Source organism: Chenopodium album, chromosome 24, assembly GCF_948465745.1.
Source record: "Chenopodium album chromosome 24, dcCheAlbu1.1, whole genome shotgun sequence".
Lineage (NCBI taxonomy): Eukaryota > Viridiplantae > Streptophyta > Magnoliopsida > Caryophyllales > Amaranthaceae > Chenopodium > Chenopodium album.
Window position 1 is genome coordinate 12,077,601 of NC_137857.1, and position 13,167 is coordinate 12,090,767.

General features: G+C 36.2%; 1 pseudogene; it reads right to left on the bottom strand.

The window, feature by feature from the left end:
- Positions 1-5,977: 5,977 nt before the first annotated feature.
- LOC145610560 (cuscuta receptor 1 pseudogene) lies at positions 5,978-6,613 on the bottom strand (annotated as a pseudogene).
- Between the last annotated feature and the right edge of the window lie 6,554 nt (positions 6,614-13,167).

The following is a 13,167-nucleotide window of genomic DNA, read 5'->3' on the forward strand; positions in this document are numbered from 1 at the left end:
AAGTTAGTCAAGAATAATGTGGATGTAAAGGCACTTGACAGTTGTATTTGTCAAATTTGCCCTGCTGCTAGACAGTCTAGGTTGCCCTTTCCCACTAGTCATTCTGTGTCTGAGCATCCTTTTCAGCTCATTCACATTGATATTTGGGGTCCTTTGACCACTCCTAACCATAATGGTTGTAAAATGTTTCTCACCATAGTGGATGATTACACAAGAAACACTTGGATTCATTTGTTGAAATTCAAATCAGATGCTGTCAATGTCTTACAAAATTTTGTTGCTTATGTTGAAACTCAGTTTCATACTTCTATACTCTCTGTTAGAAGTGATAATGCTAGGGAGCTTACTGAGGGTGACATGTTGCATTTCTATAATTCTAAAGGTATAATTGTTCAGAAAAGTTGTGTGGATACACCACAACAAAATGGGATAGTTGAAAGGAAGCACAAACATATTCTTGAGGTGGCTAGGAGTTTGTATTTTCAATCTAAGATTCCTGTTCAATATTGGGGGGAATGTGTCTTGTGTGCTGTTCATATTATTAACAGAACACCTCTTAGAGTCTTAGGTTCAGTTTCTCCTTATGAAAAATTATTTGGAAAGCCACCAGATATTGATAATCTGAGAGTTTTTGGCTGTCTTTGTTTTGTTTCTACTTTGAAACAACATAGAGGCAAGTTTGATCCTAGGGCTGAGGCATTATTCACCTTCCCAAAAAGGTTATAAGGTTCTTAACCTTAAGTCTAGAAAAATTACTGTCTCTAGAGACATTATTTTTCATGAAATTTTTTTTCCTTTTCATCAATCTACACCTGCTGATCCTTCTTCTTACACTTCTCCTTCTTTTTCTATTTTTCTTCCATCTTCAACCTCTCTAGATGATTTTTCTTTTGATTATTTCTTTTGAGATGAATGGGCAAAGGAGTTAAATGCAAAGGAGTGACAGCTGTTTTTTCTTCCATCTTCAACCTCTCTAGATGATTTTTCTTTTGATTATTTTTATTCATCAGTCATCCCTTGTAACAGAATCAAAGGAGTGTAGAGCTTGCAGTTCCTTATTCATTGCAAAACAGCTGTCACTCCTTTGCCCATTCATCTCAAGTTAAATGCATCAGATGGGAATTTGTTTAGTGACCCTGAGTTCTACAGAAGTATGGTGGGGAAACTGAATTTTCTTTCTCATACTCGACCTGATATATCTTATACTATGCAAACCTTGAGTCAGTATATGCAGACACCTAGGGAACCACACTATCAGGCATTACTTCATACCTTGAGATACATTGCTGGGACTTCAGGTCAGGGCATTCTTTTACATGCTGATGATCAGATTTCCTTGACAACATTTTCAGATAGTGATTGGGGTTCCTGTACAGATACAAGAAGATCTGTTTCTGGCTATATTCTTCTTCTTGGCAAATCTCCTATTAGCTGGAAAAGTAAGAAACAAAGTACTGTTTCAACATCTAGTTCAGAGGCTGAATATCATGCTATGGCTTCAGCATCTTCTGAAGTTGCTTGGATAGTCAGATTACTAGAGGAGCTTGGTGTGCAGGGTTTGAAGCCTGTTACTTTGCATTGTGATAATCAAAGTGCTTTACACACAGCTAAGAACCCTGTTTTTCATGCCAGAACTAAGCATATCGAAATAGATTGTCACTTTACTCGTGACAAGGTTCTTGAAGGATTGTTGCAGCTTGTTTATTTGCCAACTACAGAGCAGCTTGCTGATGTATTTACCAAGGTTTTGCCTTCTGCTCAGTTTAATCGTTTATTGTCCAAGCTTGGAATGGTTTCACCCCTCCCAAGCTTGGGGGGGGGGGGATGTTGATTATATTAGTATAGCTGACCCACCATATACTGTATAGTAGCTTGTAACAGAATTAGTTAGAAAGTATTGCTGACTCAGCATTATTTATCATAGCTGAAGTTAGTTAGTGGGTTAGTGTAGGCGTCGTTTGAAGTGCGCCTACGTAAAAAGCATGGTGTGAATATGCTTGGCACTCATAGGAAGTGGGAATTGACATATACGATCAGGGACGCGATTAGGGACAAGGAAAGCAGGGAGCCGCCAACAAGTTTTTAAGGAACTTGTAAACCGTTCACGGATCATTTAAGGCAACCACGATTAAGGACAACGAAAGGCAACAACGATTGACCCGTGAAGGTTACACCCCATTCATAATCCATGAGATTACTAACTCCATATGGTTCGGAACCACGAAAGGAGGATCGGTGATGATGGTACGAAGTGAGTCATGGAGTCACATTCGCCCGTATTGGCCTCTACTCGATTCTTGTTGTGAACAACATTCCTGTGATCTCAAGGCATACAAACAAAATTCAAATTCGCTCCAAACTATTATTATGCTAAATTGGTTTAACATTAATGCACACATAATTCTAAAAATATTGGTGATCACTTCGATTTATAAGTAAGATTAAAAGGAATCTAAACCGGTTGTCCAAATTATCTTATTAGTCGTTATATTCAATTACATATTCCCTTTAAACATGCAATATGGTGATCAAAAATATAGAATAAACAAACATTAATATTGGAAGCAATATAGCAATAATTCTAACAATATAAAATCGTGAGAAAAATAATAGGAATAGAAGGAACATGATTCCTTACTTTGATTTTGTTTCCTTGCTACTATAAAAAGAATAAACGCGTTAGTAACTTCAAGGAAAATAATTAAACAATAATTAAAATGGAATTAAATTAAATTAAATGAGAATTGATTTGGGGCCAAACCCTCAAACAGTTCTACCTTTCACGCCGTGGTTTAAGGACATAACCCCGGGTAAAGTACGGACTCCTTGGAGTGCTTAAGGAAGGTATTTTGAAAGAGAGAAGGGCAGGCTAGTGTTTAGGCTAGAGCATAGAAGAGAAATTGAGAGAATTATTTGATGCCCCGTACATCAGAAATGAGGGGTTATTTATAGGAAAAATGTGTTGAGGGAACACACGGAACCCTAAAATGACAGAAACCCTAAAACAGTATCCCGTGACACGGTAAACTCCACCGTCAGACGGGAGAGAATCCCGTGACACGGTACTTTTTTGAGTGACACGGGAGACTTTTAAGCAAACGGGGGAAGAAAACGCGTTAGGGTTTACGCGGAAGGGACACAAACTGTACCGTGTCACATCAGGTCTCCCGTTACACGGGATACTTTGCCGTCAAATGGGAAAGTTTCCCGTGGTGCGGGATTCCTTGCCGTGACACGGGACAGTTTTGTCCTAAATTCATTTTTAACCCTAATTTCATTCAGCATTTTAGGTGCCGATTGATAATTTCTGGCCATTTTTCTGATATATTAAAATCGGGCTAAAATAAGAAAATAAATAAAAGGAAACAAATAAAAGGTTTGGGCCAATAAAAAATAATAAAACAATAAAAAAAAAGGTTTAGGCAGAAATAAAAACTATGCTTTTACCAAACACCAAGACTGATCTACGGACTATTCAGAAATACGAATTTAATTAAATATGGTTTTTAAGCACTCTCGGGATTAAATACTAAACCCGACCAATAGTGACGGTGAAAGGTTGTTCATCATCGGGTTTGGTTTTGGGGAGACTTTTTTAGGTGTCTACAGTTAGAAATAAATACTCTCCTCCTCTGTAATATTCATTCATTCAGAAATACAAACACATTTTTCCTTTCTTCATTTTCTCTCTCTATAATTTTCTCTCTCTTCAGATGAAGATTAACAACATGCATAATCATTTTAAGCATAAGTAACTAAGGACAAGTAAAAGAAGAATATTATGCATTCCTGATAACGTCAGTGACCTTAAAGACCTCCAGAGTAATCAAATTTGAGGTGATTGTAAGATGAATCAACTCTCGACACTACTAGAAAACTGCTGTTTTACGACGGAAAAAATCCCTCGAAAACACCTTGTTTTCCGTCGGAAAACCTGTTTCCGACAGAATTTCGTCGGAAACCGTTGTCGGCAAAACCCTTCGTAGGAAAATCGACCTTTTTCGACGAAATTTCCGTCGGAAACACTTTTCCGACGGTAATTCCAACGGAATCCTTTTGTCGAAAGTGATTTTCAGGCACTAGAAAAGTCCGTCGGAAAATCCGACGGAATTTCCGTCAGAAACTGATTTATAGAAGTTAGAAAAAACGCCGCGCCACCACCGGCGCGGCGCATCACCACCTCAAAACACCACAAGACCTTAACTAAACCTAAGCCCAGACCGTCACTCCCCAAACTAACCAAGATCCAGCCACCACCAGTCCACCTCCACCGAACCCTAACCCAGAACCATCCAAATTAGCCACCATCACCGAACCCTAGCCCAGAACCACCCAAATTAGCCACTATCACCGAACCCTTACCTAGAACCACCCAAATTAGCCACTATCACCGAACCCTAACACAGAACCACCCAAATCACCCATCACCTTAACCGACCCCTTAACCCGAAAAAAAAAACTGAAAAATTAAGATAAAATACATAACCAAAAAAAAGCTAAAAACAAAAGATTAAAACTTTGTAGATCTACTACATTTACCATAACAATTCGACCACAATCAACCAAATTTAGTCTTGAATTTGGGTATATAAGGTCAAGTTCGACCATGAAAACGCTAGATCTAGCATTTTCATGGTCGAACTTGACCTTAAAACCATGAATTTCCTCCTTAAACAATGAATTTGCTCCTTAAAACCACGAATTTGTTCCTTAAAACCATTAATTTGCTCAGAGAAGAGGAGGACGAATCGAGAAGAGAGGACTGAGAAAAGAGGATCAGAGTAGAAAGAGAAGACGAGGAGAAGAGGAGATAGAGAACACCGAGAAAAGAGGAGAGAGAAAGAGAAAAAGATGAGGAGAGGAGAGAGAATGAAAAGGAGTAGGGTAAAGATAAGGGGGCGGAACGCTTAAATGAAGTGGGGTGTTTTAGGGTTTTGTTTTTTTTTTTTTTTTAATTAGACTCCGACGGAATTTCCGTCGTTAATCACCGACATAAATTAATTCCATAGGAAACTTAAAGTTCCGACGGAAATTAAGTTCCGACGGAATATTTTCGTCGGAAAGTACATATTTTCCGACGAAAGTTTTATTCGTCGGAGATTTCCGACGGATCTGACGGAATTAGGTGTCCGTCGGAACAATTTCGTCGGAAATGGCCCTATTTTGAGATTATACACTATTTCCACATTCATTTGAGGTCTTTGTAATTTATACATTAGAAAACATAATCTATCATCGAATATAATCACATCAATCTGTGACTTTGATTGCAAAACATTTGTACATGCATAATCATTTTAAGCATAAGTAACTAAGGACAAGTAAAAGGAAGAATATTATGCATTCCTGATAACGTCAGTGACCTTAAAGACCTCCAGAGTAATCAAATTTGAGGTGATTGTAAGATGAATCAACTCTTGATATTCTTCAAGTTTGAAAGAATGATGGAATAACTCCCCATAATAGGTTAAAAGATAAATTCAATGCATTGCTCAACTTACCAAGCTCAAGTACGTATTATCTGTTAATTTGTCTCTTCTAAGAAGATTCTATTAGGTGGAAGTGAGGTTAACCTTGCCAACTGCCAACTGTTTTCTTGCAATGTGAAGTCGAATTTTGGTTAAGTAATATGCTTAGAGTTAGCAATTAATTGCCTCTATTAAGAACAATTCAATGTTGTCTTCTGAAAGTGATAAGGTTCTAGGCATGCAAGCTGGACTTTTAATTTAGTTTTAGTGACTTGTTTTTATAAAGGAAATAATACCAACTTTTTATAGTTAATTTCCTCAAAAAAAAAAAAAAAAAAAACAAAAAAAACAAAAAAAAAAACAAAAACTTTTTATAGATAATTGCTACGAGGGAGAACAGGTATCCATTGGATTTAAATTATACATAGTCATCGAATACAACAAGAGGCACCATACATTATCACATTCACAAGTGACGAAGAAACCTTCATACACGAACCTCATGATCATCAAACACGCCTTGCTCTCCTCAGTTTTCTTATGCTGTCCTCGAAGAAGTAGTAGCAGGAAAGGATGCACGCTTTAGCAAGATAAAACCATGCATTCAACCAATGAGGATTAATCAACATAATTATTACAACCGCAAGAAACATAGTCACACCAGATCCCGCGAAGGTGATATAAAAGGCTTCCATGTCAATCCAGCCACTGTCTTCATCTTGGGATTCACTTGTACTCGTGGAGGGCGTATCATCTGTAGTGCAGTTGATGAGTAAAGGAAGTCCACAAAGGGATGGATTGCCTATGTAACTGGTGTCATCAAAGGTTAATGAGTGACCTTGAAATGGGATCCTTCCTGATAAGTTGTTGTAGCTGACATTGAAGACCCCAAGAGTATCCAAATTTGTAACTTCAGCTGGAATCCTTCCATTCAAGTGATTGTAGGATAAATCCAAACTCTCGATGTTCTTCAAGTTTGAAAAAGCCGATGGAATGACACCCCACAATTGGTTATGAGATAAATTCAATGTCTGGATGTTGCTCAAATTACCAAGCTCATGTGGTATGTGGTCTGTTAATTTGTTGCAAGACAAATCTATTCCAGACATGTAACTAAGGATGCTACCTTCGTACTTGTAAGCCATGTTTTTTGTCACAAACTCTACACTGTTCTCAATTTGATGTTGAGCTAAAGATTTCGCGAAAATCAACACTTCCACTCCGACATTATTTAATACCCCAGAGCCAATAAAAGTATGACTACCAAATTAAAATATCTTCAGAGATCCCCCCCCTAGTAGGTATTTGAGATAAGCAAGTTGGAATAGGGCCATATAAATTATTGGAGGAAATATCCAATATTTATTCAACTTAACTAAGTTGCACAATTGATGGGGAATTTGACCGTGAAACCGGTTACCTCTCAACAATAGAACTTCTAGGTCAGTGAGATTACCAATTGCATTGGGAATATGACCTTTCAATTCATTGTTACTTAGATCCAACACATACACTACAGAGATACTATTACAAAATACATCTGTCATATGACCACTCAATTTATTATTATTTAATTTGAGAGTTAAGATATAGGAGCTGAAAGAATTTGGAAATGGCACCTTAAATCTGTTAAATGATAAGTCCAATAAAGTTAATAGGGAAGAATTGTACTTCATGTCTGTAGGAATAGGACCTTCTACTGAATTATTACTTATATTGAGAATTTTTAACTTTGGACCAAACTTGTTCATTTGTAGGCCACTTGAATAATTATGGGTAATTCCAAGTTTCTCTTCATGATAAACAAGAAGCGTTTCTCATCAGGGTAAATTTGGAATTATTAGTTGACGGAGTGAACCTAACATTACCCCCTTTTCAACTTACCCCCTTTTGCAATTCACCCCCTTTTGCAATTCACCTCTCTCGTGACCAAGTACCCAGAATCTAGTTCCCACCTCCGGCGATAAATTGTCGAAAGTGGGAGCTAGACCAATTAGAGGTGTCGATCAATTAAAAGAACGGCCAACAGTAGGAGTAAGCTTCAATGGAGGAAATTGAGTTTAAAAGGAGGAATTCGAACTCGATGACGGCTTCAATGGAGGAATTCAAGCTCAACAATAGCTTCAATGGAGGACGGTCACCCTTACCCTTTGGGGTTGACCATGCCATAAATTTTACCCTTTCTTATTGGGTTTTTTCGTTTGATTTTGGCGGCGAAGCCGCCTATGTTTGCCACCGATAATGGTGGTTGTCCCCGGTGTAGACGAAAGAGGAAGATGACAGTGTCGGTGTGGACGAAAGAGGGAGGTGATGGTGGAGGTGGAGGTGCTTGTTGTCGGTGGAGGTGAAGACAAAGCTGTAATGGAACGCCGCTAACGTTACCGTCTAATGTCCTCTTCAGCAGTCCACGTGACTTGCTTCAATGGAAGTCACATTCAGCATTTATTCAGCTTTAAAACCATTTGTTTACAATTCCCTAGGCGTTTTTATTACACATTTGCCACTAGAGAACACTTCTTGTTTATCAAGAAGAGAAACTGGGGCACCCCCAATAATTATTACCTTGTAAAAATAGGTTATTCAAGGATAATAAGATGGAAGTTCACCTTCAAAAGCGTTATTTGATAGATCAAGAGATTCTAAGCTATTGGGTAAGTGATTAATCTCTCCTGATAAATGGTTGTTTGACAACCATAAACCTTTTAGAGAATGTAAATCACCAAGGCTTATGGGAATGTTTCCCTCGAATCTTTTGTAGGACAAGTCCAGATCAACAAGATTAGGAAATGTCATGCCTATGTTTGCTGGAATTCGTCCTTGAATCATATTTTTGGCAACCCTTACTAGGCTTATATAGGCATGCACAACAGAAGGTAATTGGAGTGATCCAATGATGGAGTTATTACTAAGGAAAAGTGTATTCAACTTAAGGTTGTTCTCCAGAAGCCAAGTTGGGAATTCTTCTTGCAATGAATTATCGGAAAGATCAACAAACCTCAAGTCTCGTTGATGAGGAAGGAAGGTGGGGTGTGTGTAAGGAGTGCACAATTTGATAAACTAAGTACTTGAAGTTGTAGTCCTAGAGGACAAGGTGGCTGGACATCTTGTTTTGAGACATCATGGACAACTTGGTTGTAGTCTCCTACAAAATATTTTAACTTGGTGTGGTTCGCAAATGATTGGAATGAATCTGGGATTAGCAAATAATTATATGATAATGTATTAATTGTTGAAGCTAATACATAGAAAGAGAAAACAATAATATGAAGCAAATAAGATAAGGAAAACACATACACACATATTAATATCATACACTCTCTAATTCTCACGTACATATGGTTGAATATATAGCTAGAACGGATAACAATAAAACTTAAAAATAGGACCCATTAAACCCATGATCTATCATGATCAATAAATCAAGGACCACTAATACAATCCCACTAAAAAAACTCTACTTACTGAAATCACCGTACTTTGACCCACAAATAATTCTAATAAGAAGATAAATATTAAAATCAACTAATCCTAGCTAAAACTTAGCCACTAAGTGTGCCATACATTAACTAACAAACTAGCGTTTGAATCAATATCCCAACACACTCCCTTGATTCAAACTCACACGCAAATGCTTAAAATACAACGACCATACTGCAACAACGGACTTTGACTTGAACACGGCCTTGAACTAGACACAAACATTCATAGCCCCACGGCAAACATGGCTTTAACCACGACATTTGACTTCTTCCTCACGACCACGACTTGGACATCGACTTGGATATTGCTATTACCACGAACGGAAACTAAGACCACAACCACACAACTACATACACTCGACTTTTCCATATCACCATGGACTTCATTACTGCCAACACTAAGCAACCACGACCCAAACATGAACACAAATAAGAACACAATACTTGGATTTGAAGATGGTTTGCATCATGACCACCCGCTTCTCTACATCCGTAGCCACCACAACCTCCACCTTTTTCATAACCATAACCACCTCGACGATAACTACGATCACTTGCATACCCACGACCGCGACAACTAATACGAAAAGAACCCATCAACACATTAAACGCACCCATTTCTACAATGACTAAACACACAAAAAATAAAATTCATTCTGAAAAGAAAAAAATCACTGTGTCTTACACTCAAACCTCACGACTCTTTTACTCACAACAAACACGATTGATAATTTTAATTTGTTTCACTCACGACCTTTTTTTTTCAACATTTCTCTCCCTTCCCAGATCTAACCTGAAGCTCTTGATCCCGAATAAGAGAGAATAAAAAAAAGAAGGGAAAGAGATGAAGAAGAAGAAAAAATAGAGAGAGAGAGAGAGAAAGAGAGAGAGAGAGAGAGATAGAGAGATAGATAGAGCATAGAAAAAATTGAGCAAAAAAAAAAAGCAACGCAGCTTGATTTCATTGTCAATAAATTCTTTTAATAAGTATTTTTTTTATGTTTAACCATGAAATTAAGTAATGGTTAATGTGTATTGATGGGTTCCCCTTTAGCCCATAACGTTGGATTTAATATAATCCTGTGAAAAAGAGGGCAAAAATTATTTGAGGTAAAGATCGCGTAATCTTTACAGGTGTGAAAGTCGTAATCAACGCAGAGACAGTTTCCAAGATAATACCAAAGATTTTGGTATGATGCAAGGTGACATGGTCAATTGGAGGACAATGTCAAACAGACTTAATGAAGAGATGTGCTCCATTGAATGTAAGTTGATGATAATGTGCATCAACAAGATCGAGAAATTAATGAGAAGTGCATCAATAAAAAAAATGTCGAGGTTTGGTTGTGAGGAGAGAAGTGATCCGACGATATCGTGTTGGTGATAATGTGCATCAACAAATTATGTGTAGGTGATGAGATGTGCATCAAAAATTAAAACGTCTAGCAAGATGTTATGAAATTTGCAAAGGAAGATTGCAACCTCTTCCAAAGTTGAGTGTGCGGCTAAGTGTTCGTGTTGAGATAAAAGTCAGCAAGTTCAAGTTGAAGTCCATTGCAATATGGAATGTTGAAGACAATTACAAAGTTTAGTGGAGTGTATGAGACTTTGAATCAAGGGGGAATGTTGGATTGATTCAAGTAACTAGCTATTCTTTAGGTGAATTTGTTAAATGTCGTAGATAAGTTAGAGTCTTTAAGGAATAAATGGTTCGTGGCTAATTACGTGGGAGTTAGTCATTATTACTGTTAGTGGAATCATGCATAGTCGGTTAGTTGGATAAGATTATGCTCCTAATTATTAGCTTTAGGTTGTTATTCCATATGCTATTTATATTCATGCATCTTTGTATTGTCGTTGAGTAGAGCAGTGAGTGCAAGTTAATAAAATCACTGTGTCTTACACTCAAACCTCACGACTCTTTTACTCACAACAAACACGACTAATAATTTTAATTTGTTTCACTCAAGACCTTTTTTTCATCATTTTTCTCCCTTCCCGAATCTAATTTGAAGCTCTGATACCATGTTGAAGCTAATACATAGATGAGAAAACAATAATATGAAGCAAATAAGATAAGGAAAACACATACACACTGTTATTAATATCATACACTCTCTAATTCTCACGTACATATGGTTGAATATATAGCTAGAAAGGATAACAATAAACCTTAAAAATAGGACCCATTAAACCCATGGTCTATCATGATCAATAAATCAATGACCACTAATACAATCCCACTAACAAACTCTACTAACTGAAATCACGGTACTTTGACGAACGATTTGCCCAATTGGTGTTAAAAAATAAATAAATTACAAAAATAGTGTTCACTTAAAAATAATTCTCAAAGTAGTGTTCATGTAGGTTTGGAAATTACAAAGCTAGGAATTAAAAAATAATGGCTAGTATAATCCAAATATATATATGTATACCATTAAATTCTTTATGGTAATGTATATGAGTTTATCTTTACGGAGTAGTACTTAATCCTATCCCTGACAAAGACTATTGGACACATTATAATGGACCAAAAGTTGTTGCTGATGCTAGTCTCAAGCGTAGTCCCGGACGACCTCCTTCCCAAAGATTACGAAATGAGATGGATGAAGGTAATCGAGCAAAGGTGACATGTAGTGTTTGTCGACAAAGGGACACAATAAAAAAAAAAAAAAATTGTTCGTCAAGGTTAGCTAATTTTTTAAGATTATTAAATTTCTTATATGTATATATAGTTGTTCAAATGGAATTACTTTTCTTACTAATAATGTTGCATGTCTACTTTTTAACGGATCAAATGGAGCTTCCAATTCTACTTCTTGGCCAACATGACTCTTCAAATTTTCATTTGAAGCATGAGCACACATGTGTACTTTGAAGGTTGTTCGATCATCATCTCCAAATTCATAAAAAACGGTGCTAAATTGATTTTTTTATTTAGCTAATATGACATGTTTTGAGCTATTTTGTAATAAAGTAATACCATCTCCGATCCAAATTGATATTGCATTGTAGAACTAGCAGTTGGTTTCAAGAATGGTGATTGAGTTCCCTTTGATAATTTAAATCCGTCTAAATAATGCATTATATATCATGTTATATATACATTTTTTGATAGGGTTATGTCCGTAACAAAAATGCTAGAAATTTTTAAACATTTATATTACTTCGAAATTCATAATCCATACTCTGGTCAAGATACCGTAGGCGTTAAAAATAAAGAATTTAATGGTATACATATATATATTTGGATTGTATTAGCCATTAATTTTTAATTCCTAACTTTGTAATTTCCGAACCTACATAAACACTACTTTGAAAAATATTTTTAAGTGAACACTATTTTAGTAATTTATTTATTTTTTAACACCAATTTGACAAATCGTTCGTACTTTGACCCACAAATAATTCTAATAAGAAGATAAATATTAAAATCAACTAATCCTAAAACTTAGCCACTAAGTGTGCCATACATCGAACTAACAAACTAGCGTTTGAATCAATATCCCAACATTAATGTGAGCTCTTTGAAAGAATGGAGATGAACCAATATTTCCTATCAGTTGATTATGCCCGAGATCCAATGTTTCCAAGCTTGTGAAGTTTCGCTACCATACCGGAATTTCCCCCAGCAAGTTGATTATCACTGAGATCCAACTCTTGAAGTGAGGTTAGGCCATCATAAAATGAAGCTAACAAGATATATAAAATTTCATCATGAAAGTGAATACAATCTCTAACCAATAAGGAGTAATACGTATAATACTTTTATTATTCGTAGTGAAAAAAAAAACGTATAATACTCTTATGCAATAATGTCTTTGATCATAATAATTCCTCTATATTTTATCACTTGCTTTATATCATACATGGGGAGTATTTAGAAAATTAGTTAAAAGTAAAAAAATATAAATGAAGTGAGGTTGGTGGAAGAATAAAGAATGATGTTTGTTAGGAAGTGAAGAGAAAAACTTACTCCCTCCGTTTTTTTATATGCATCACTTTGACAATTACACTATTCACATATCATGGTTGACTTAATTTTTTCACCTCTAAAAATGAATAAATGCTATTTATTATATATCATTAGATTCGTCAAAATGTCTAGTTTCAAAATATAATTTTGTTACAATTTTTACTAATACACAATTAAAGATAATTATGGTTATAGTAGCGTCTCGGCAAATGTACCGGTCAAACTGATGCAGATAAAAAAA